Source organism: Protopterus annectens, chromosome 2.part0 (assembly GCF_019279795.1).
Source record: "Protopterus annectens isolate FY-2018-M chromosome 2.part0, PAN1.0, whole genome shotgun sequence".
Taxonomy (NCBI): domain Eukaryota; kingdom Metazoa; phylum Chordata; order Ceratodontiformes; family Protopteridae; genus Protopterus; species Protopterus annectens.
Genome location: NC_056728.1, coordinates 1,741,051,833 through 1,741,076,662, shown reverse-complemented (window position 1 = coordinate 1,741,076,662; position 24,830 = coordinate 1,741,051,833).

The following is a 24,830-nucleotide window of genomic DNA, read 5'->3' as shown; positions in this document are numbered from 1 at the left end:
TGTATTCGGGTCCAAAATGTACCTAAAGGATTGCATATGTATATGTTTCCAAATGGCGTTAAAGCAGGGCAGGAAGAACTTAAAGAACTCTTAGCCATGTTTGACCGGCATGGCTTAGAGCTGTGGCATTTCATTATTAAAATTAACAGTAGTAAAATTCAAAAGTTAATGGATGAAATTAATGTGTTAAATCAAAATATTGTGGAGGATGATTGTTTTATGAATTTTGAAGTGAAATTTTAACAGATATATTATTAAAATATTTTAACAGAATTGAACAACAAGTTAAAGAAAATGTGTTAAGGAAACAAGGGGAACTAAGGAGGGATGAACTTGATTATCAGCACAACGAGGCATACCCACTTCCAAAACGTTATTATGACCCCCCCTCCCCCATTTTTAACCAGAATAGGCAAGATGCAGAAGTTAGGATAGGCCACTATGATGAGAGAAATGAGTCTAACAACTATGAAACTGAGTTATATGAAGGTGAGACAGACAAAGTTTTTGAGCAAGATTTCCCTCTTCCAAGGAGGTCAGAAAGAATTATGAATAAGAACAGAAACCAAAACAACAATAATTTTTTAGGGACAAGGGCCCAAAGGGCAAAGACAGTTTTGGAAAAACAGGAAGGGGAACAGGTACTGAATTTAAGTACAAAGATACAACCTTGTGTTTCACCATTTAAGGGGAAATTACTTTGTTCGCAAGGGTTCCATGTTTATAATTACACAGACATGGAAATCACTGCAGCACATTTCTCACTTTTTAGTAAAGGGTTTAAGTTTGTACCTGGGAGTAAAGTGGATATAGTGGATGCACTCACAGAACTTAAAATTTATATTAGGAAGTTGAATTTTCAACTACAGTTTAAACAAGAGGCAGGAAGAACCTCAGTAGGTAATAGATTCAAGAGAAAGAGCTTATACAACCCACCTATACATCCTACTTTAGTGGATTTTGAAAGAATATGTACAAAGGAAATCTGTCAAGCCTATTATCTGCATAAAATTAAATTTTTTAACCTCAGATGAGAGGAAGCCTTAGAATTGAAAAAACTAAGAGACTCATATTGATACAGGGTGATGAGACCTGATAAAGGGGGTGGGGTGGTTTTGGTGGAAAAAGAAGACTATGTGAATGATATAGCAAACACACTCTATGATGCAGATCGCTATGGAATAGTTTCCAGAGGTGAAATAGGCATAGCCCATAAAAACCTAATGCTATTCCTGGAAGACAGTTTATTTCAGGGTGTGATTAATGAACAATCTTTTAGATTTTTGTTTAATGACCACCCTTACATCCCCACTGCATTCAGAATTCCGAAAGTGCATAAGAATGTTTTTCACCCACCATACCATCTCATTATAGCAGCACACAACAGTTCTACTTACTCAATGGGGGTCTTTATTGACTGCTTATTGAAAGACACATTAATTCCTATTAAACAAATGTTAACAGATTCATGCGACTTCCTTGGAAGAATTAAACAAGAATATTTCTTAGAATCTCAGGGATTTCTACCATAGATGTAGTAGACTTGTTTAGCTCCATACCACATGAAATAGGATTGGAATTATTTTCAGAGGCTTTATTAGAATATACTACATTGAGGGGGCCTCTTTTCAAGTTTATTATTGATGCAATGGTGGCTATTTTACAGCACAACTACTTTAGTTTTGAAAATGAATTTTTCAGGCAGCTAAGAGGTGTTGCTATGGGGTAATGTTGTACCCCAATGTATGCCAACTTAGTGGTAGCAGCATAGGAAAGAAGATACATTTTCAAATCAGGTTTTGAAGAAGGGTGGTTTGTTTACATGTGTTACCTGGATGATATTTTGGTTTTATGGAAAAGGGAAGAAGATATGGTAAAAAAAACTTTTGTGAATACATAAACAAAATTTGTGAATATTTTAAGTTCACTTACGATTTCCATGCTACAGAAATCAACTACCTGGATGTCACCATTAAAAAGAACTATGAAACACAAGGGTTTACATCCAAGGTTTTTTGCGAGTCCACATATTCAAACAGTTTTTTGGCATTTGAAAGTAACCACCCATATTACATCAAAAGAAACGTAGTTAGAGGCCAGATGATCCAATGAACCAGAGTGTGCTCCACTATTACAGATTTTAAATTAGAACTAGGAAATTTGAGTTCTATGTTTCTGGCCAGAGGGTACCCCCCCCCCCCAAAAAAAAAAATGGTTTATGATTTGGCTGACAAAATTCTGAGGGGGTAGGGAAACAAGTTTGTTCCACTTTTAGGTCAAGATACAACCGCAAATAGGGTGGGGAGACCCAACAATAATAAAAAACAAGAATACACCAACACTATGGTTAAACAGTTTGGATCTTTTGATGGTAAAGTCAAGGATAATTTGACTCACAACTGGTTAATATTGCAATGTAACCAAGACTTAAGTAACAAACTGGGAGAAAAAACACTATTTACAACTAAGGTGGGACATAACTTGAAATTTTTGTTTGAACATCCCATCCACCAACAACCCACCCAAGGAGGTACAACTAGTTGTGGTTTATGCAACTATTGTCCCTACATTTACACAGGTAAGGAATTAATGGTAGGTGACCCCCAGAGAAAGATTTACTTGAAAAAGGGAACTGTGATAGCAGTGGGTTAGTATATATAGTTATCTGTCAAGGATGTTACATGTTCTATGTGGGGAAAACAGAGAGATCCCTAAGTAAAAGAATATATGAACATTTATATGCTATTGAGACACACAATGCTAACAATGCGTTATATGCGCATACACTCTCTTGTGGGGTTAGGCAAGGATTCCGTTTTGGTATCTTGGAAATTATTAAGAGAGATATTAGAGGGGGGACTGGTCAAATAGCATATATAGAAGTGAGTATAGATGGCAGATTTTGTTAAATGCCACCCACCCTCCACATCTGAATGACCATGTTTCCATTGTACCTATACTTAAAGAGCAACTAAACTATGAACTGTGAAAGTTTTTATAGAAAGTTTTTGAACAACATATGTTTGTTTTGTATTCATATTAATGTTTGTTTGTGTCTTTCGGCTTTTCCTGGTTAGGGGTTGCCACAGCGGAATTCGGCTCCGCTAATAATTGGTAGTAGAGTTTTATGTGCTGGCTTGCCAGGCCTAACGCACAACCTTCAATGAAGGAATGCCCGTTCATGCATGTCGCCACACAGAAGACGCTCTAACTGAGAATCGAACGGGCAATGTCTAACTGTGAGGCGACAACACTACCGCAGCACCACCACCACAGTTTTGTATTCATATTAATAATTATTTAATATTCATTAATAATAACTATTTTCATTTAAAATAGTAACTAATATATTGTGATTTTAAAATGACTACTTGAATGTTTTAAAAGTTCATGAACACTTTTATTGGATAATTGAATTATTTAAGTACTTAATTGCTGTTAATTAAGTCAAGGATAAAAGCACTTTGAGACTGGATGTTAACTGTTTTGATAAAGTTCTGTAGTGTGGTGGACGAAAGCGCTTGACTTATTTTGTGGCTGCGAATAAACGGAAGAATTTTACTTTGGACTCTTCTTTTGGTATCAGGTCTGGTTCCACGAGGTGTATTGGTTTATATCTAAAAGTCTGTTTATGCAGCTGGTAGTCACTCAGGTGTACCCGATCACCTGTGACACTGCCAAGTCATCCATTAGTACCTACATTTCTATGCCATCCATGATATAGAAACAGCAAGATGCTACCACGTATCTATACCATGCAAGAGTTGGTTAAGACGTGGTACTCTCATATGTAGGGTTGTAGGATGCATAGAATACCCATTCCAGCGTATCCCACGATATGTGTATTACCCACTGCTATAATTGTATATATTCAACTGTAACACCCATGTATGTCACCACTACATACTGACTGACTGATGATATGATGACCCACATGCACTAAGGACATGGTTAGCAAATCCATACTTGGTATATCTACCAAAAATCGGAAAAACTAATTAGCATAAAATTTGTGCACGTAATAGTGTAACCCTCCCATATCCAATTGGGTTGTGGATGATCTCCATTCAGAAACACTGCTCTATAATAAAAGTTATGTAACAGGTGGACTTGTTTTTGTCTCTAAGTAATTTAAGATAATAAAACAATTAATTAAAGACCTTCAGATAGACATATGCAGACATACCCAACCTCTGGTACACCTTGGTTGTTGGTATGGAACTACCTGTGCTGTGATCTTTTTGCAAGTCTTCATCTCTGACAAGCTGTTTAATATTCCAAGAAAGGATTGCAACAGTGGTCACTCAGAATGGGTTATGTAATTAAACCTAGCTCAAAAAATGCTAATAAAAATGCCATCAACTGCATCTACATGGAGATTTCAGAAGGGGTTTCAGCAAAAAGCTGATTTAGTAAACCAGATTTGGTTAACTGTGTTTTGCTAATATGGCCTCTGACCATTCAGTGTGTTCCAGATGTTTCTGTTCTTTCATTCTATTTAAATCTTCTTGATTTCACTGCATAAATCTTTCACAGTCAACATCTTTTTATAATAGACAAAATCCCTGACTGCAGATATTCCTTTGTCTGAGCAGGAAAGTGATGAAGTTCTATAGGGCATATATGGGAGCTTGAAAGTTCCTAATAAACTGCATACCCACTGTAACACATGATATTGATATGTTGAGAAGAACCACTTGATGCATAGTGAAACATGTATCACAAAATAAACAAGTATTGCTTGCATATAGTACTTGTTTTATACAAAATGCATCCTCTGGTGCTTTATAGGCAACCATACTTGAAGTCATATGACTACAAATATAAATTTTACATTATTATTTACAAATAACCTTTAAACAATTGGTTGACATTGTTTACAAGGCATGTTGACCGTGACATCAGGAATCTTTAAAACTTGGGAAAAACAATAAGGGTTTATTTGCTTGCAGATGGGTATGCCTTTAGTCAGTAGATGAGGTGGATTTACCAAGTTGTCCAAACAAGAGCAAATGCTGCACCAGTTTGCAGTCATTGTGTTGTACTTATTGACAGTATGTACAAAATATGTACAATTTCTACCTTTTTTAATTTCTCCATATCTTTTGGGTTTCTAATACCATGACAGGAATGGACCCCATTCCTAAGTCAGAGTACGATTAAAGTTCATGAAATTAGTATTGTTTCAATCTTTAATGTCAGCCAGTAGTGCTCTTCACAGCACCTGCAATGTCCCCAGTAATGACTCCTTTTGCAATTCGTATGGGGTTACATGGTTTGGTAACATATCTAAATACGATTGTAAATTCTTTTTTATAAGACCGGTTGCTCCTACTACTATTGGAACTGTCTGGGTATTTCTCTTCACATGGCTCTTGTTTCTGCCTGGAGATCCAGGTATTTTATGACTTTGTGTCTCTCTGTACGCAAGACACTGTAGTCACTGGGTGTGGCGATTTCAATGATCAATGCTACTTTTTACCCTGTTTTCTTGGACCACTATATCTGGTTTTCTAGCATATATCTTTTGAACTGCTGGTAATGAGTGATCCCATGTGATATAAACCTCATTTTCTATGATGCTTTGTGGCTCATGTTTCCGGTGTTTTTCAACTACTTCGAATGTTTGCACAATGTCCAGTGCGACAGTCTTGTCACATTATTATGCCTTTCAATATTCAGTCCTTCTGCCATTAGTGTGTCACAACCAGCAAACAAGGTGTGTGACTGTTTCCAATTCGGTTCCACAAAACCTACATTTGTCTGTTTCTCCCACGTTTAATGGACTTTGTAAACCAGCATGTATGTAGCCCACTATTTTGGGCTGCCAATATTAACCTTTCATTTCTTGGTTTGAACTCACCTCTCCTCAACCAGTCCTGCATTTGTTCTTGATCAACATGAGGCTCTTCCAGAAGTTTTCTATACTTGCAACTACATTTATGTTTTTTCCACATTTCTTGTCTTTTCATCTGGTCCTTCACCTTATGTTCTTTCTTTTGTTTTTTGGCACATTCAGTTGCTGCCTTATTTTTATCCACTTCTGGTTTGATTTCCATTTCTGCTTGATGTCGATATGCTTCTGCTAGATTAAGCAGAGACATCATCTTAGATTTATTCTCCTCAAGTTTCAAAACTTTCACTACATTTGGATCTTGTGAGGTCAGAAGACATGTGTGGAGTCCCACGATTGCGGATCTATACATGTAATCAGTTTCAAGGAGGTCCATCCCTTCTTCGGAATGGGGAATATATAATCTTGGTATACACTGATTTTTATAAATCATTTGGTGAGCATGAAGCATCCTTCTTGTTTTAATATCCAATCTATCCAACACTTTTTTGGGCCAGTCAGTCACTCCAAAACTGTAAGTTAGGACAGGAAGAGCAAATTGATTTATAGCTTGGATCTTGTTCCTAGATGTCAATGCTGTTCTCAAGATTAATTTAAATCTTCTAAAGTATTCCTTACTGAGTTTTATTTCATTTGTTCATGTTTTATTGCTGATCCTTCATCAATTACCAAGTATTTATACACTCTCTCTTGCTCAATTTCTTTTATATCACATTCTTGTCCCAAACTGATATTTTCCTGGTGCTGCAGTTTTCCTTTTTTAAATGTTGCTTTTGCACATTTATCAAGACCAAATGACATTCCAATATCATCTGAAAAAGTTTTGACAACGTGCAGCTGTGCTTTCAATTCCTCCTCTGATGAGCTATACAGTTTTAAATTGACAAAGAGAAAATGTCATTAGACTTTGTTGTTTTCTAGGAGCAAAATTGTAGCCATGACCTAAGCTGTTAATTAAACAGCTTAACGTATTAATGGCAAGGCAGAATAGCAACGGTGACAGAGAATCACCCGGGAATATCCCCCTTTGAATTTTTATCCCTGGGATAATAATCTGTCTTTTATCATGGCTTAATTGCAAAGTGGTTTGCCATTGTTTCATGGTTACTGTAATGTAGTCAATCAGTGTGGGGTGTATCTTATACATTTTTAAGCACTCTTTTATCTATGAATGTGGGATACTATCAAATGCTTTTTTATAGTCAATCCATGCCATACTTAGATTCTTCCCCTTTTTGCAGTTCTCCACATTAACTTTATTTAACAACAAACGATCCTTTGTTCCATATTACTTTCTTTTATTACCCTTTAGTTCTACTGCCATAATTGAGTTTTCTTCTAAATGATTATAAACTCTGTCGGTGTCAGTTCCTGTGTATAGTTTATACGTTGTTGGAAGACAAGTTATTGGTGTATAACTTTTAGGGTACCTTGCAGGTTCACTGTTAGTAAGAACATTGTTTTTCCTGTTGATAACCAGTGCGGTGTCTGTTCGGGGTGCACATATAAATAGTTCTTACTCATGGCTAAATCCTCGGGCAAAGATGTTAATACTTTCGGACAAAAGTTAGGTACTGCATCTGGGCCTGGGGTTTTCAAATTAGAGGTTTTTCTTAACTTTGTTTCAATCTCTCTGGCTATTACTTCATCCCATTTCATATCCTGTACCTTTAACCTTCTTATTCTTTCTTTTACTTCTTCTATCCATTAACATCTTTCTTATGTTCCACAGGACCTTCATAGATACTTCTCCAAAATGTATCTATTTCTTCTTTTTTTGGCAGTCTTTCAATTCCTTTTACCTTATTTCCCAATGCTCAATAAAATTTTTTGGATCATCAAGAACTTGAATTCAAAGAAATTCAGAACTTATAAGCACTAAATGAGCTACTAATTACTATAGCATTCAACCTTCCTCATTACCTAGAGGAAAACAGTTTTTGTACTTATTTTTCTCACTTGCTTAGAGAAAAACAGCTCTTGTACTCACTTACTTCACTTATCTAGAGGAAAATAGTTTTATATTCAGGCATGTCCAAGGGTCAGCTTCCAGTGTTCTCTCCTGTCTATTTGATGAATCTGGGAATCTTGAGGCAATGTAGAAATTACCTCATGTACACAGACAACCCTCATCTCCTACCACCCAACACCACAACCTGTGAGAGATGCACTTATTTAGTCAAACTGGAGGTAAAGCTCTCTCCAACCAAGACTGAACTTGACAGTCATGAGGAGAAGGGAAACATTTGCACCACACCACACTCATCACATAGTCTCACTAAATCTACACCACCAAAATCCACACATAGTAACACAAAAACATTCGCTGAGGCTCTCAATAATAATCTGTCTAAGCAACAGAGACCTCCAAAGCAAAAACGCAAGCAACCTCCATCCCCCAACACAACCCAAATGACACACAGCCCACAGACTCAGTGCGCCACTCAACCACAGCCAATAAGGCAAAACAATGTACCCAGCACACTAGTCATAGGTGACTCTATAGTCAGGCACACTGATGTCCCACTCACCAGGCTAAACAAGGAGAAGGTTACTGTCAGCTGCCTGTCGGGTATCAAAAACAAAAAAAAAAGCTTCACAGCACCAGGTATAAGAAATATAAAATTATTTTATTATAAATATTCAAGTTTTACATGACAAAAAGCTTTGTCGTGTAAAACTTGAATATTTATATTAAAATCATTTTATATTTCTTATACCTGGTGCTGTGAAGCTGTTTTTTTGTTTTTGATACTTGGATGTTTTACAACTTTGCTTTATCTCAGTGGTGCATTTTTCTATTTTAGCTGCCTGTCAGGTGCCAGGATCCGCCACATAACCCACGTGCTGAGGTCACTCCACAACAAGTACAAATACAACTCCATCATTGTCCATGTTGGTGTGAATGACCTGAGACGTACCTCCCTGGACTACATGAAAAGAGACATGGAAGAGCTCTCCGATCTTGTAGCCCAGGCAGGTATGACCCTAGCCCTGAGTAGCATTCTGCCATCGCCCAGAATGATACCGCAGTACAAAGAAAAAATGATTGACTTCAACAATTGGCTAAGCTTCTGGTGTCATTCTATGGGGATCCAGTATCCGTCTGCTTGGGATGACATGGTCGACAGACCACAATGCTTTTCCACAGATGGCCTGCACCTGTCGCCCCTGGGATTCCGGATACTGGCTAAGGCTCTTGCTGCCCCTATAGTGCCTTTTTTAGGCAAGATTCAAATGACAAATTCACCACCGTAGCAGGAACAGGCAAGCAAAAACTGAGGGCAATGCTACTCAATGCTAGAAGTCTAAATCTCAAAATGCACTCATTCGAGGCACTCCTTAAAATGGAGAACATCGATATCTGTGCAGTGACTGAGACCTGGTTCAAGGCTCCAGAGAGCACCCCTGCACTACCAGACTATAACTCATGCCACACTTTTCAGCCATGTAACCTGGACTGAAACAACAAAGGCGGAGGTGTGTCCATATTCATTAAGGATATCCACACCTCCAGGCTAGTTGCTCAGCATAATGCATCCGAGGTTATCCAAGTGCAACTAACGCTGGGCAAAACTGCAATCCAAATTGTAGATTGCTACAGATTCCCCACCATGCTCCAGGATTCCGACTCCTCTTTTCTTGATGTACTGGAAAATATTAGGGTTCAGCCAAACAACCTAATAATGGGCAATGTCAACTACCCCACCATTAACTGGGAAAACTACTCATGTACCAACTCCTTAGCTCAACGCTTTCTGGAATTCATAAACTCCAATGCCATAGATCAACTTATCCATGCCCCCACCAGGGGCAACAGTATCCTAGACCTAGTCATTACCAACATGAGTGACTGGTGTTCCACACCTGAAGTCAACTCATCGTTGGTCCAATCCAACCATAAGCTAATCACCCTAGATATCCAAATCCCTCCCCCATCCCCCATTAAGGAAACCATGGTAAAAAAATTCTCTAAAGCCAACTTCATGCTTCTTAAGACAGAAGTGGTGAACTTCATGACACCCATGCAAATCGACAATACAGTTACGACTGCTGAATCCTACACAAATGCACTCTATAAGCACTTACACAAGTGCATGGATCGTGCTATCCCAAACAGAACCAAGACACTATCCTCCAAAAAAAAGGAAGCCAATCTGGTGGCCCCCTGCCATAAACAAACTGTACAACAGAAGGAAGAAACTGTTGCAAAAGAGAGTAAAATTCCATGAGTGGAGGAGCTCCCTGGTCAGCCTCAGTAGGAAGCTGAGTTCCCTTCTAAGATCCTCCAAAGCTAGCTACGAAAACAAAATCACCACTAATTCTAAGGACAACCACAAAGCATTCTATAGCTATGTCAAGAATCTCGGTGGCAACACCCAGATCTGCTCTGAGTTACAGCACAACGGCATGAAAATTACAGAACCAACTAATACTGCCAACATCCTGGCAGATAGGTTCCGTGCTAACTTTATGCCGCCCACCCCCAAAGGGCCCATATCTATACAGGAAGAATGCAGAGTCCCTGTAATTACAACTATGCAGGTAAAAGCTGCACTCTCTAAAGCCAAAAACACAGCACCCATGGGACCGGACAACATCCCAGGCTGCGTTTTACATGAACTTCAGAACGAACTGGCTCCCCACTTAAGCACCATGTTCATTAATAGCCTCACATCAGGCTTTGTGCCCACTGAATGGTGCACAGCAACAGTTATCCCACTCCACAAAGGGGGAGCCACCACTGATCCCAGGAACTATCGACCTATTAGCCTGACGAGCCTGGCCTGCAAGGCCATGGAACGTATCATCATGGAACTCGTTAACAAAGACATTGGTAACCTCCAAACTCTGGATCCCACCCAGTTCGGGTTTGTGAAAGGCAGATCATGCCTCCCAAACCTGATTGACTTCTTTGAGGCAGTGACCAAAGCCGTAGATGAGGGTAAGGTGGTTCACACAGCCTATCTTGACCTCGCCAAGGCTTTCAACACCATCCCCCTTTCTGGAATTATAGCTAAACTCACTAAACTAGGTATAAATCCCTACATCACAAGATGGGTTGCCAACTGGCTCACTGACAGAACCCACACTGTAAAAGTTGCAGACTCCAAATCTTACCTCAAAGCAGTGACAAGTGGAGTAACACACAGTTCCGTCCTGGGACCTCTCCTGTCAGCCTGTACTTCAGAGAAGCAGATACCAAACACAGAAGGCCTCTGGCTAATGAAGTTCACAGATGACTGCAAACTAGGAGCCATAGTCAAGTCCCCAAATGATGTGGACATCCTATAGAAGGGCTTCGCTGAGACAGATGCCTGGTGTCAGAGCCATGGCGTCAAGCTCAATGCCAAAAATGCAGTGTCATCCCCTTTGGTAAAAACTCTGTACCCATGAACTATCACATAGGCAGCAATCTACTTAACACTGAATGTGTGATAAGAGACCTTGGAACCCAGGTGGACAGTAGTCTCTCCTTTGATAGTCACATCACCACAGTAGTCAGGAAGTCCTTCTACGTGGCACACCTCATCATAAAAGTGTTCTCATCCAGGAAAAAAGAGGTCATTGTTCCTCTCTACTCGACACTCATTAGACCCATTATAGAGTACAACACCCCTTTTGGAATGCACCTCACAAGAGATCTGCAGCAGCTGGAAAGGCCACAGAAGTACATCACAAAGAGGATTACTGGCCTCAAACAAATGCCCTACACTGACCGTCTCAAAAAACTCCAGCTTTACTCCATAGCATATCGCCTATTCTGAGGTGATCTCTGCCTAACATATAAAGCTATGTCAAACCCAGAGCTGTTGGACATGCTACACCTAAAGAAATCCCAATTCCTCCGAGCTACACGCGCTAGGGACCTAAACCTTGTCACCACAATAAACAGGACATGCTGGAGGGATAGATTCCTGTCCCAGAGACTTTCCATACTCTGGAACAGGCTACACATCTATGTCAAGCAAAGTTCTTCATTAGCACTCTTCAAGAAAAATCTTGATGAGTGGATGGGAAATAGGAAATACACCCCGGGGATCACTACTGTGTGTCTGCTCGGGAATGGCACAGGAAAATAACTTTCTTGGGTGGCGTAAGCCAGGGAACCTTGTTGGCTAAGCTTACGTAAGCCCTTGGGCCGATAGCCTAGTACCTAATTATGAACATATGAACGTATGAATCAATAAATTGCTTATTCTGTACTTTTTTTTTATATTTATCTTCATATCTTCTAAGTCTTTCTGCCTGTGCTGAAATTTTTAGTTTGTTATTTGTGATAGTGCATGATAGATCCTGGTCTGTTCTAATATTGCACATTGCTTTTATCACATCCATCTTTCTTAGTATTTTTCTTGATCTATTCCCTCTTCTATATTCTTCTAACAGTGACACTTCTTGTTTTAGCTGCTTTATAGTTTTCACTATTTGCTATTTCCATTATGGTATTCGCTTTCGCCCATTCCTTTCCCTCAATACCTTCTGTTCTTGTGGTAGAACTTTATCAGTTATTAATTTAGCAGCACAGTAATATATTCAGTTTACTTCTGTTATATTGCATGGATCTCTATGAACAGTCCTAATTACTGCGTTCATTTGTTTTATCAACCTTCTGACTTTTGGGGTTTTATTAACCATCTGCAGGCTGTTTCTTTCATTGATCTTAATATATCTGTCTATGTCTATTAAATCAAGCAACTCTTCTCTTAACTCATTTTCTTCCAAACTGAGGGCACATCCCTTATTTTCTGTTCTTGCAGGCATTCTGTAGAAGATTCTATAGCATCTTCCTGTGACACAGTCTCTTCAACTTCATCTTGTGCCATCTGTTGCTGTATCATATGGGAATTCACTGGACTATCACTCCTCGACATTGACTGCATCAGAGGTTCCACAGTTTCCTGTTCTGTCCTTTGCTGTCCAGCTTCAAGAGAATGTTTATACTGGTTTCCTGTGGAAGGCTCCAAAATATCTTGATATGGCACCTGACCAATTGCTTCCTGTTCCACTGGTTTCCCCTTAATTTGGGTATCCATTGCTCTGTCCTGTTGTGGTGCTTTCTGCATTCGATTTTCTGCACTAAATCCTTTTCTTTGCAGCTGCTCCATAACCTCAATTTCTATTTCTTTCACTTCTCCATTACTAATCTCCTTTTCTACTTTTCCTCTTAATCTTCTAATTTTTTGTATTGTAAAGTTTTTCATATCCGGATTCCTTTCCCTATATTTTTCTTCAAATATCTTTGGTGCTGCTATTTTTGTATTGGTTAGTTTTGCTTTCTCATTTGCATAAATATTACACCATATTAAATCTATTTTCCTTTCCGCTGTACATATTTCTTCTTCACATGTCTCCTGATCTTGCTTTTCCTTATTCTGGGGGCTCACTCCATCATGCACTATTCAGTGTGGACACTGTAGTGTCCATTAAACATAGCTAGAAGATGGTTATACTGCAGTTTGAGAATGCCACTTTGAGTATTTATAAAGGCAATAATGCTACCCATTTAAAGGATTTTGTATGTGAAAGCAGAGGAAGGAGCTGGATTGTCACAGAATTTCAATGGCAGAAAAAAGAACATCACCAAATCACCTCAATCAATAATTATTTGTATGTGTGTAATGGAAAAGCATACATATGATTGCAGTGTGCAATATAAAGGCATATAGGTGAATGCAGTGTGCAGTATAAAGGCATACAGATGGATGCAGTGTGTAATACATGGTCTCTTGCATGTGCATGTGCAACAGACTGAAATCTATGATCCTGATTGACCTCATCCAAGGAGAAGGGTGTTCAGACCCCATTTAACATATCATGGACTATATGATATTGAAATAGTACAGCGATACAGGCTTAATAGGAAAAACCTATAGGAACTCTGCCACCTCTGCCAGCCCCTCCTCAGACCCAGAGGAAATGGAGGAGACTCTATACCAGTGGAAACTAAGGTATGTAGCATTAAGGATATTAGCTACTGGTACATTCCAGAGACCGACAGGTGATATACCAGGGGTATCACAGGCCTCAGCCTCCAGAATATTGCACCAATGTCTTAATGGTATACTAAAACATGCAAGGTAGTACATCTATTTTTCACACACACCAGTGGAGAGAGCAAGAACAATGCAGGGATTTTATGATATAGCACACTTCCCTGATGTTTTAGGGGTCATAGACTGCACTCACATAGAAATAAAAGTCCCACCTGGTGAACACGGAGGGACATACATCAGCAGGAAGATGGTCCACTCAGTCAACTGCCAGGTTGTCTGTAATGCCTGGGGGATCATCTTCAGTGTCTGTGCAGCAACCCAGGCAGTTACTATGACACACATATGACACACCTTATAGCTTTACACAAGGTTTGCTAGGGGTAATGTTCTACAGGGCCATCTCCTGGGTGAGGCAGGTTATGCACTGAAACTGTGGCTCAGGACACCCATCAGACATGAACCCACACCCACAAAACAAGGATATAATGATTCCCATGCTCAAACTAGAAACATCATAGAGCATGCGTTTGGCATCCTGAAGTCACGGTTCTGCTGTCTAGACAAATCAGGGATGCCCTGCATTATGATCCAGGCACCTGTGACAAAATTCTCACATTCTGTGGCATGTTGCACAGTATCATCTTGAGGAAACAGCTGAAAGAGGGACACCAAGGGCCAGGATCACATATTCCTGGACTACAGGCAGTGCCAGCACCTCCAACACATACAGACAAGGACTTTGAGGGAGAAACTCTAGCTGCAGAGGTAGCTAGCAGACATAGGCATGCACCAATATACCCTTGCCTGGCTAAGAGGCAAAGGTTGGCTCTCACACTCACCACCTGAGACTCAAAAGTTAGCACACACACACTCACCAGCTAAGAGGCAGATGATAGCACACGCACTCACCAGTGAAGGAATACATATAACAACCTAGGCACAGACAAATAGTAAAAGTGGATGCCATCCAATTTTCACAAACTTTACTTACCCACATAACTTGTACAGATAGCATCAGACAGAGACAGCCTCAAAGCACGTGACTCATAAATGCATTAATGTCATGGTAAGTGTGGATCTTATAGTATGCAAACAAATGTGTAAGAAGATAAAATGTAAATGATATACCTACATATTGTTAGTCATAAATGTACTCAATCAAAATCTGTGGGAAGTGAACACCAATGGCATTCTTGGTTTATAGAAATGATATCTGCAGTGTACAGCTATGCATTGTACACAGTAACTGTCATCAAGTCAGTTACTTACCCACCGTACACAAACCAGTCAACAGGACAATTATATCAGCAGTTTCACAAGTAGAGCAATAAGCAGGAATGTAATATCAGTGAATTGAATGCATACCTTAAAATGCTAACTGAAAAAAAAGGCTTCCAAACTGAGTATTTACAAAAATACCCAAAATCCTGTTAAGTGATAAATATGCATAAAATCAACATAGTGAGAAAGACTATCTTAGCTATTTATTCTGTGCATCACACATATATGCAACCCTCATTCAAACATAAATGAACAAAGGCCATGACACAGTCGTCATCATTTGCAAAGGGTGGGGGTGGGGGGCAGTAGGCCAAGGTTGACAACAAAGTAGTGAGTGTGTGTGAGTAAGAAACACAGAACATTCGGTAAAGTAGGAAATATCTCTGGGCCACTAACAGGAGGTGTATCCCAGTCAACATTAAGGTTTTCCTAGCTTGCATGTGTATAGGTTGTTATGGTCAGTTTTTGTGATGTGTGTGTGTCTCGGCATGAACACAGCTCTGTGTTAGCACTACATCTGCCATGTCAGACAGGTGTGAGCCTGTGGTAGACTTCTCAGTTCAGTATCATCACTCCTGATCATGTGAACTTCCTCTGCCAGGAGATGCACTGCCACTTCCAGATTCCCATTTGAAATGGGGGACCAACCTGAATGTGACTGTTCTGGATGAGCTCTCTTCATAACTACATCATGGACCATAGCCCTGTGGCCTACCACATTAGGCGGGGACACCTCAATCACTGATAGAGCAGTGGAAGATTGATAGAGCAGTGGAAGTAGTGCCACTACTGTAGTGGGATCTGGCATGGCCATGTTGGCTAACACCAAAGGATGTTGCAGCTCTATGGACACATGGATGCTGGCAATCCCCCACCAGATGTTCCATAACAGGCACTGCGTGATCCAGTGTGTCACTCATCTTATCCACTGAGTCATCCACGTCGTTGAGGCTGTCTTGCACTTTAGAATGTGCCACATTTAGGACTTGCACACTCTCTTCCAACGTTCTGGAGGACTGTGCTTGTGCTTCCATGATGGCCCTATATGTATGTCTGGTGGCATGTAATCACACAAAGCATCAGGATAAGGGTGGACAGGTGGCCTCCTCTGAGCACATCTAGCAACCCTCCTCCTCCTGTGCGGTACCATGCCCTCAAGATGGCTATGGTCAGACTCAAACAGCTCTGCAACTAGAGTAACCACATGCTCCCAATCAACTGTCACCCTCAATCTGAGGACTCAGTGGAATGGGTATGCAAAGGCATACCGAGTGTCTCTGAAATAAAGCCAGTGGATGTGTGATCCAAAACCTCAGTGTCAGAGTGAACTTCTACACCCCCTGACTGTGCCTCTATATTACCATCAACATGATCATCAGAGGCTACCGACACTCTGACATCAGGTGGTACAAGTTCTACACTGCCACTGTCAGTATCACCTGTGATAGATGATAAGCAATAAACACAAGAAAGAGAGAAATAAGAGTGGAAATGATTCAAACTTTGTTCTACACACTCATGTTAAACAATTTTAGATGTTATGCAGTCATACCTATCAATTGTCCAGATTTTCACAGCATGTTCAGATTTTTGCTTCACAGTTTTAGTGTATTCCTCATAAAGTTTGTGGTTTTCTGGCAAATCACCGAGGATTGAAATGATTAAATAATGTAGCACATTTGAGCTTCAGACTTCATTTCCTTCAGAAAATGCATGCTAAGACAAATGCTGTTATTCTAGCAACTTTGTGATAAGAGCAATATTTAAAATCTGTCCCTATCTCTGGGCCTTGTCACCCATTATTTTAGGCTTTGTCCAGATTTCTTGTGCTCTGAGGTTGAGAGTATGAATGCACTATTTTTTTCATCTCTCCTTAAACTTACATGTAAGTAGTAGCTATTACTAAGCAAAGAAAGTTTGTGCTTAACACGTGCAGGTGGTCTTTCGTATGGTAATTCTGATGTCCCTGGAAAAAGGGGAAGGCAGTGGAAAGAAAGTTAATAAGCATCACAATACAAATGACACAAGGACAAGAGAGTAATACTCTGCCTAGCTTCCCTTAAGAAATATCTCAGAATCAATCAGACTGACCATTTCCCCCAAACACAATACTCTTGTCTCTTCTAAGGTACATAGGTTCATAGATAGGTACTAGGCTATCTGCCCGAAGGCATTTATAAGCCTAGCCAGAATGTGTTGGCTTTCACCACCCCCTTAGATTAGTTCCCTGTGCCTCTGTCCAGCAGAGCCACTGAAGTGATCCCCGAGGTAAACTTTCTGTTTCCCATCCACTCGTCAAGGTTTCTCTTGAAGAGTGTTAGCGAGGAGCTCTGCCTAATTTAGATTGGAATCTTGTTCCAAAGCATGGGAAGTCTCTGGGACAGGAATCTATCCCTCCAGCACATCCTATTTATTGTTGTGGTGAGGTTTAGATCCCTAGAGTGTGTGGCTCGAGGGGATAAGGTTTTCTTTAGGTGGATTATGTCCATCAATTATGGGTTGGACATGGCCTAGTATGTCAGGCAGAGATCACCTCTGAGTAGGCAGTATGCAACCGAGTACAGCTGGAGTTTCTTCAGTCGAGCTGCATAGGGCATCTGTTTGAGGCCAGTGATCCTTTTGGTGAGGTACTTATTTATTTATTTTATTTCCAGTTTGATAACCAGGGATGTCCACTGGGCCCGAAAGCCCATTTTCAGTGGAGGCCAGGGGAGAAAAACTCCATATTACAAACACATTGCACACTTAACCAATTTACAAACAAGTAAAAAATAAAATTTTTATACAATTGTATTGTTAGCACAGAAAAAAATACACATACATTTGAAATGCAAAAGAAGTAAATCAGAGAAGTGTTGGAAAGAGGTGGTGCAAAGAAATAAAGGAGAAGAAATGCCAGGAGGAGGAAAAGAACAATTAGACGAAGATTCATTTTATGTTTGTAGTCAAAGATACATTTTACGAGGAGCTGAAGAAAGAGTTGGAAGAAGAGGGGCAGGAGGGAGAATAAAGAAAAGGGGACGAAATAGGATCTAGGTAGGAATTATACAATTACATTTCCAGTTTTGGGAGAGGTGAGAATGGAGTAGAGATTTGAATTCTTCAGGGTTTGTAGTGATTCTTAGCAGGGGAGAAAGCAAGTTCCATTTTGTTTGCTATAGTATAAGAAAGTCGTAGGTGGCCAGGGGGTTGTTTAGGTTTGTGCACTGAAAGAAGCTTTTGGTGGACTGATCTTAGGGGCCTGAGAGGAGTGTAGAAAGGCAATATATTATTTAGTGCAGGGCAAGCAGTGGGTTTAAAAATTAGTTTGTGGGCAGTAGTAAGTTGGAGGTAGTCAAGATGATTAGGGAGTTCTAGCCATTGAAGACTATGTGATACTTCTGTGATCTTTCCAGCTGTTGCAGGTGTCTTGTAAGGTACATCCCAAATGGGGCGTTGTACTCTATGATGGGTCTGATGAGTGATGAGTAGAGGGGCACAATGACCTCTTTTGATCTGGATGCAAACCCTTTTGTGATTAGGTGGGCCACATAGAAGGATTTTCTAACCACTTTGGCAATGTGATTATCAAAGGAGAGATTACTATCTACTTGGGTCCCCAGATCCCTTATTACGTTTTCCGTATTTAGGAGACTATCACCTATGTGGTAGATTGTGGGTACTTTGTTTTTTCCAAAGGGGATGAGTATGCACTTTTTAGCATTTAGCTTGAGGCTGTGATTTTGGCATCAGGTATCTGTCTCAGTGAGACCCTTTTGGAGGATGTCTGTGTCAGCCAGAGAGTCAATTATAGCCTCTAGTTTGCAGCCGTCTGCGAACTTGGTCAGCCATAGTCCTTCTGTGCTTGCCTGTACCTCTGAGAAGTATATGCTGAACAGGAGGGGTCCTAGGACTGAGGCCTGGAGAAAGCCACTTGTAACCGTTTTAGAGTCAGACCTAGCTCCTGCAACTCTCACCATGTGGGTTCTGTCCATGAACCAGTTGGCAACCCATCTTGTGACATAGGGGTTTATGTTCAGGCTGGTGAGCTTGTCTATAATACCAGAATGGGGAATGGTGTTGAATGCCTTTGTGAAGTCTAGGTAGGCTGTGTGTACCACCTTTCCCTCGTCTATAGCCTTGGTAACTGTCTCAAAGAAGTCCATCAGGTTTAGGAGGCATGATCTGCCCTTAACAAAGCTGAACTGGGTAGGGTCCAGTGTTTGGAGGTTCCCCATGTCTCTGTTAATGAGTTCCATGATGATGCACTCCATAGGCTTGCAGACCGAGCTAGTCAGGCTTATAGGGTGATAGTTCCCAGGGTCTGTTGTGGCTCCACCTTTGTGGAGCAGAATAACTGTTGCTGTGCACCACTCTATGGGTACATAGCCTGTGAAGAGGCTGAGTTTGAACAGTGTGTTTAGGTGAGGGGTTAGTTCGTCTTTGAGCTTGTGTAGGATGCAGCCTGGGACACCGTCTGGTCCCATTGATGCTGTGTTTTTGGCTTTGGAGAGGGCTGTTTTAACCTGCATGTTTGTGATTTCAGGGGCTCTACATTCTTTTGGTATGGTTATGAGCCCTTTTGGGGGTGAGGGGAGGTGATGTTTGCACAGAACCTGTCTGCCAAGATGTTGGCAATATTGGTTGGTTCAGTGTATTTTGTGCCATTCTGCACTAACTCCGAGCAGATCTGAGCATTGCCACTTAGATTCTTGACATAGCTAAAGAATGCCTTTTGGTTATCTTTGGAGTCCCTGGCAATTTTTCTTTCGAAGCTCGCCTTGGATGATTTTATGAGGGATTGTAGTTTCTTGCTGATACTGATCAGGGATGTCTTCACTTCTTGGGATTTTATTCTTTTCTGCACTAGTTTCTTCCTTCTATTGTATAGCTTGTTTATGGCAGGGGTCCACCAGACTGGTTTCCTTTTCTTGGAGGAGTGAGCCTTGGTTTTGTTTGGGGTAGCATGATCCATGCATTCTTCTAGGTGCCCATAGAATGCATTAGTAAAGGATTTTTCAACTTGGACAGCATTATCCTTTAGCATGGGGGCTTTGAAAGTTTCCACCTTGGTCTTAAGTATTGTGAAGTTTGCTTTTGAAATTTTTTTCACGGTGGTTTCCTTGTCCGGGGGTGGGGGAGGAATGTGGATATCCAAAGTGATTTGTTTATGGTCAGATCTAACCAGTGAGGGGTTGACCTCCAGCATGGAACACTTGTCACCCATGTTAGTGATGATGAGGTCCAATATGTTGTCACCTCTGGTGGAAGTGTTGACCAGTTGATCCAGGGTGTTAGAGTTTACAAATTCTAGGAAATGTTGGGCAAGGGAGTTACTTCTTGAGTAGCTCTCCCAGTTAATGTTTGAGTAATTGAAATAACCCAATATTAGGGTGTTTGGTAGGACCTTTATGTTTCCCAGTGTTTCCAGAAACACAGAATGAGGGTCCTGGGACATGGTGGGTGATCTGTAGCAAGCTACAATTTGAATTGCAGTTTTGCCCATTGTTAGTTGCACGTGGATGATCTCTGAAGCATCGTGCTGTGCCACTAATCTGGAGATGTGGATATCCCTGATGAATATGGATACGCCCCTGCCTTTTGTATTTCAGTCTGGGTTCTGTGGCCGGAATGACTTATGACTTGTAGCCTGGTAGTGCTGGGGTGCTCTCTGGAGCCTTAAACCAGGTTTCTGTTACTGCACATATATCGATTTTCTCCATACTGAGGAGTGCCTCAAGTGCATGCATTTTGAGGTTTAAACTTTTGGCATTGAGTAGCATTACCCTCAATTTTTTGTTACTTGTGCTATTTACAGTGCTGGGTTTGTCTTTTGAGCCTTGCCTAAAAGAGGCACTACGGGGGTGGCAAGAGCCTTGGCCAGTATTCTACATGTCTCAACTTTTACAGATGTACAAAATAGTAACACATAAACATGTCTATAATGGCTTTAAATCTCTTATATATAACATACCTGGAATTTCTTCTTGGAACAGACTTGGCCTGTTATCCATATCAGCACCAACATCATGGAGTATTTGTGAACCCTCTGCTGAGCTGTCAGAATCTATGACAGTGAACAGGAACTGCTCACTTTTAGTAAGTAGTAGTTTGGTAGTAAGACTTCCCCTCATAGCCATCTATTCTCATGCTACTCCAGCTGGTCTCCTCCTGTATTCATACCAGTGGCATGGTGCTGCACTTGATTGCAGTTCCTGGCATGGCCAACCACTGTGTTTATGTCAGTGACCACCTGATGTCCTGTGCTTTTTCTGGCAGACATATCGCCTCTGCCTCTGTCAAGTAGGAAGGATTCATGGTGGTGTAAGGTTTCAATGATGGCCTTATTCTCTACATCACTGAATGGTGGCTTATGTGGAATGGATTGTCTGGTGCCATATTCCTGAATGACATGAATGAGAAAAAAAAACACATATGTGTCACATACAGAAATTATTCTCCTCAAAGAAAGTCTGTGCATTCATCCTCAACAGAAACCAGTTGAACACACAATGCTCATGTCAGACAACACACAAGCTAAAGGAGCCCTCCACAAAAAAGAAACATTGTAATATATTAACATTACATCCATTCTGTTAACATTTCTGTAATGAGGACAGCAGATGTCTAAATGACTACCGAATGACAGGATTATCAAAGACTAGGCAAAAATGCAAAGTCCAACTACTCAGAAAATTTCCTTTGGTCTCTCCACTGTTTTGGAGATCACTACAGGACATCTGAGAAGCTTAATATCTCTGTTAGCTACACAAGCACAAACCCTTGAAGTGGATAATAAACACAATACAGGTGTCTGCAGAAAATGATGAAATTCCAAGAGCAAATTAACACAATACTGTGATGTAACTGTGATGCCCGAGCCCTGGCCCAGCAATCAAGGAGCCTCAATCCTCACCACTAACACCAGTGAGGGGCATCTCATATATGAGGAAAGGATAACAAATACACGCAATAAAGTACAATTTCCCTTAAGAGCACACAGAGATCACAGTCAGTCCAGGGCTGGTTACTCCCTTGCTCTCCAGGTCCCCAATAAGACTCCCCACTGGCACAGCTATAGGGTCCATAGCTCAGCATAATGGGCAAGCTAAAACCTCCAGCACCCTCTCTGTCCAACAAGTGCTTCGTGTCCCTGCCCAAGTAGCTGACACACACACACGCACACACACACACACACACACACACACACACACACACACACACACACACACACACACACACACACACACACTTTGAGAAGAGTTTATATAACCACACAGACACTCCTGGGGAAGACTGGTGCAGGTTTTTCAGCTGTGCCCCTTTTTCCCAGACTATACAGTAGTACCAGTTGCCACCACCCACTAATATTTATCAGCTACTCAAAGGCCTTAAGAGGGTTTCCAATTATTACTGTGCAATGTTATTATCCAATTGGTAGTATAGCCCAGGGCTAAAGCTATTGAAGTGGCTTTGTACAATTTACCAAAGGCATGCAAGTACTCTAAAGAGCTTAAATTATCTCTACAAAAACAGCCACAATTGAAAGGGTTTAAAAATATTTAATAACAAATAGTCACAACACAAGCCAATACTTTTACTACACAGTGCTAGCCAAGAGTTCAGAGATCACAGAGAAATACTTAAAATAATTCAGTAGTACAGTTCTGACATCAAAGAAAAACAGTTAGTCTAATATTTCTAGTTTCTAGCTATTTCTAAGAGAAAACACAAGTCTAAGATAAACACATATAGAGCAAGACAGTGCTGATGAGTTGGATGGTCAAGACAAAAATGCTTAATGCCTCTGATTCTCTCTGTTTTTAAAATCACATTCCTGGTTCATATTACATCATTCTTAACACTTCCCTGGGTTACATTACATCATTCTTCACACTTCCCTGGGTTCCCAGGCTAACAGAAACTACATTTACATTCTTCACCTCTGGGAAGAAACCAGAGCAATAAAGGACATTTATGCATGCAAATTCTGGCCATTAACTTTGGCCTTAAAACAATAGGCAGGATGCCCCACTCTAGACTCACTGGCTCTGAGTCCTAACATCAAAGGGTCACAACATGCTTTACTTGGTCAGTAGAGTGCACTGTTGTTACATTTTTTTCCAGTTCCACATACAACACTATTTTTACAATTTAAGACAACAAGACTGTGGTTTACATTAATATTTACAGATGACAGAATTATCTCCAAAATTATATCTGGTTAGGCTGGCAGCCTTTACCTATCTTCACCCAATCTTCACATATCTCTCCCCTGGAGAATTCAAGCTAGTTTTTCAAGTGACCCTTGAGTAACAATGCTTGAGGGCATTTGGTCTATCTGAGTGTACCTTACCCCATTCCCTGTCTTGAGAGCCTATCTGCCTTGGCATTGCTAATCCCACTATGGTGCTGCATGGACATATCATATGCTTGCAACCCAAAGCTCCATCTTAGCAACTTGGCATTTTGCTGGCTGGCTCTGTTTAACCATGTTAGGGGGTTATGATATGTCATAACAGTCTATTTCATTCCATACAGATAAGGCTAAAGTTTCTGCAGTGCCCACACTGTGGCTAGACATTCCTTGTCTACAGCTGCATAGCATTCCTCCCTGTGTTGGAGCCTACAGCTGAGATAAACCACTGGGTGCTCTTCCTCCTCTGAAGAAATTTGGCTAAGTACAGCCCCCACCCCATGGTTTGAAGCATCCACCTGCACAACAAATTATTTGCTGTAATCTGGGCTGACTAACACAGGGGGTCATCCCAAAGCTTCTTTAAGCTTCTGAAATGCCTGCTCACATGCTGGGGTCCACACTTCTTTATCTGGCCTGCTCTTCCATGTCAGGTCTTTGAGGGGAGCAGCTATGGTACTATAACTGGGGATGAACTTTCTGTAGTACCCTGCTCTCCCTAAAAATGCCCTCACCCTGCTTTTTAGCAACAGTTGCAGCCCATGCCTGAATAGCTTCCACTTTTGCAGGTTCTGGCCTTATCTCTCCACTCCCCACTCTATGTCCTAGGTAGGAGACCTCTGCCATACCCACCTGACATTTGCTCGGCTTAATAGTCAAGCCTGTAGTCCACACACAACCTGGTGCTACCAATCTTCTTTGGCACCAGCACCACTGGGGAGGCCCAGGGACTGTTGGACTCTTGAATCACCCATAGTTCCAACATCTCCTGTACCTCCTCTTTCAGAGTCTGTTTGACTCTCTCAGACACTCTATAAGGGGCCTGCCTACTAGGCCTTTGGGGTCCTGTATCCACCTGGTGCTGCCCCAGGAGGGTGCGGTGCACCCTGGTTTCCCAGTGAACATGTCCCCAAATTCCTGCAACACTGCTTGGATTTCTAGAACCTGGGTAGGTGATAGCTGCTGGAACATTGCTACCCCTTCCACTGAGATGTCAGCCCGAGTAGAGTGCACTGTTGTTACATTTTTTTCCAGATCCAGTTCCACATGTAACACTATTTTTACCATTTAGGACAACAAGTCTGTGGTTTACATTAATATTTACAGATGACAGAATTATCTCCAAAATTCTATCTGGCTAGGCTGGCGGCCTTCACCTATCTTTGCCCAGTCTTCACAGCAACCATACCATTTATTGACTAATTTGGAAAGCGCATGAAGAACTGACAAATGAGCAGTCTAACAGCAGTGACTGAAAAAACTGCATACATATAAACATTATTTTTTCTATTGCATATTGAAA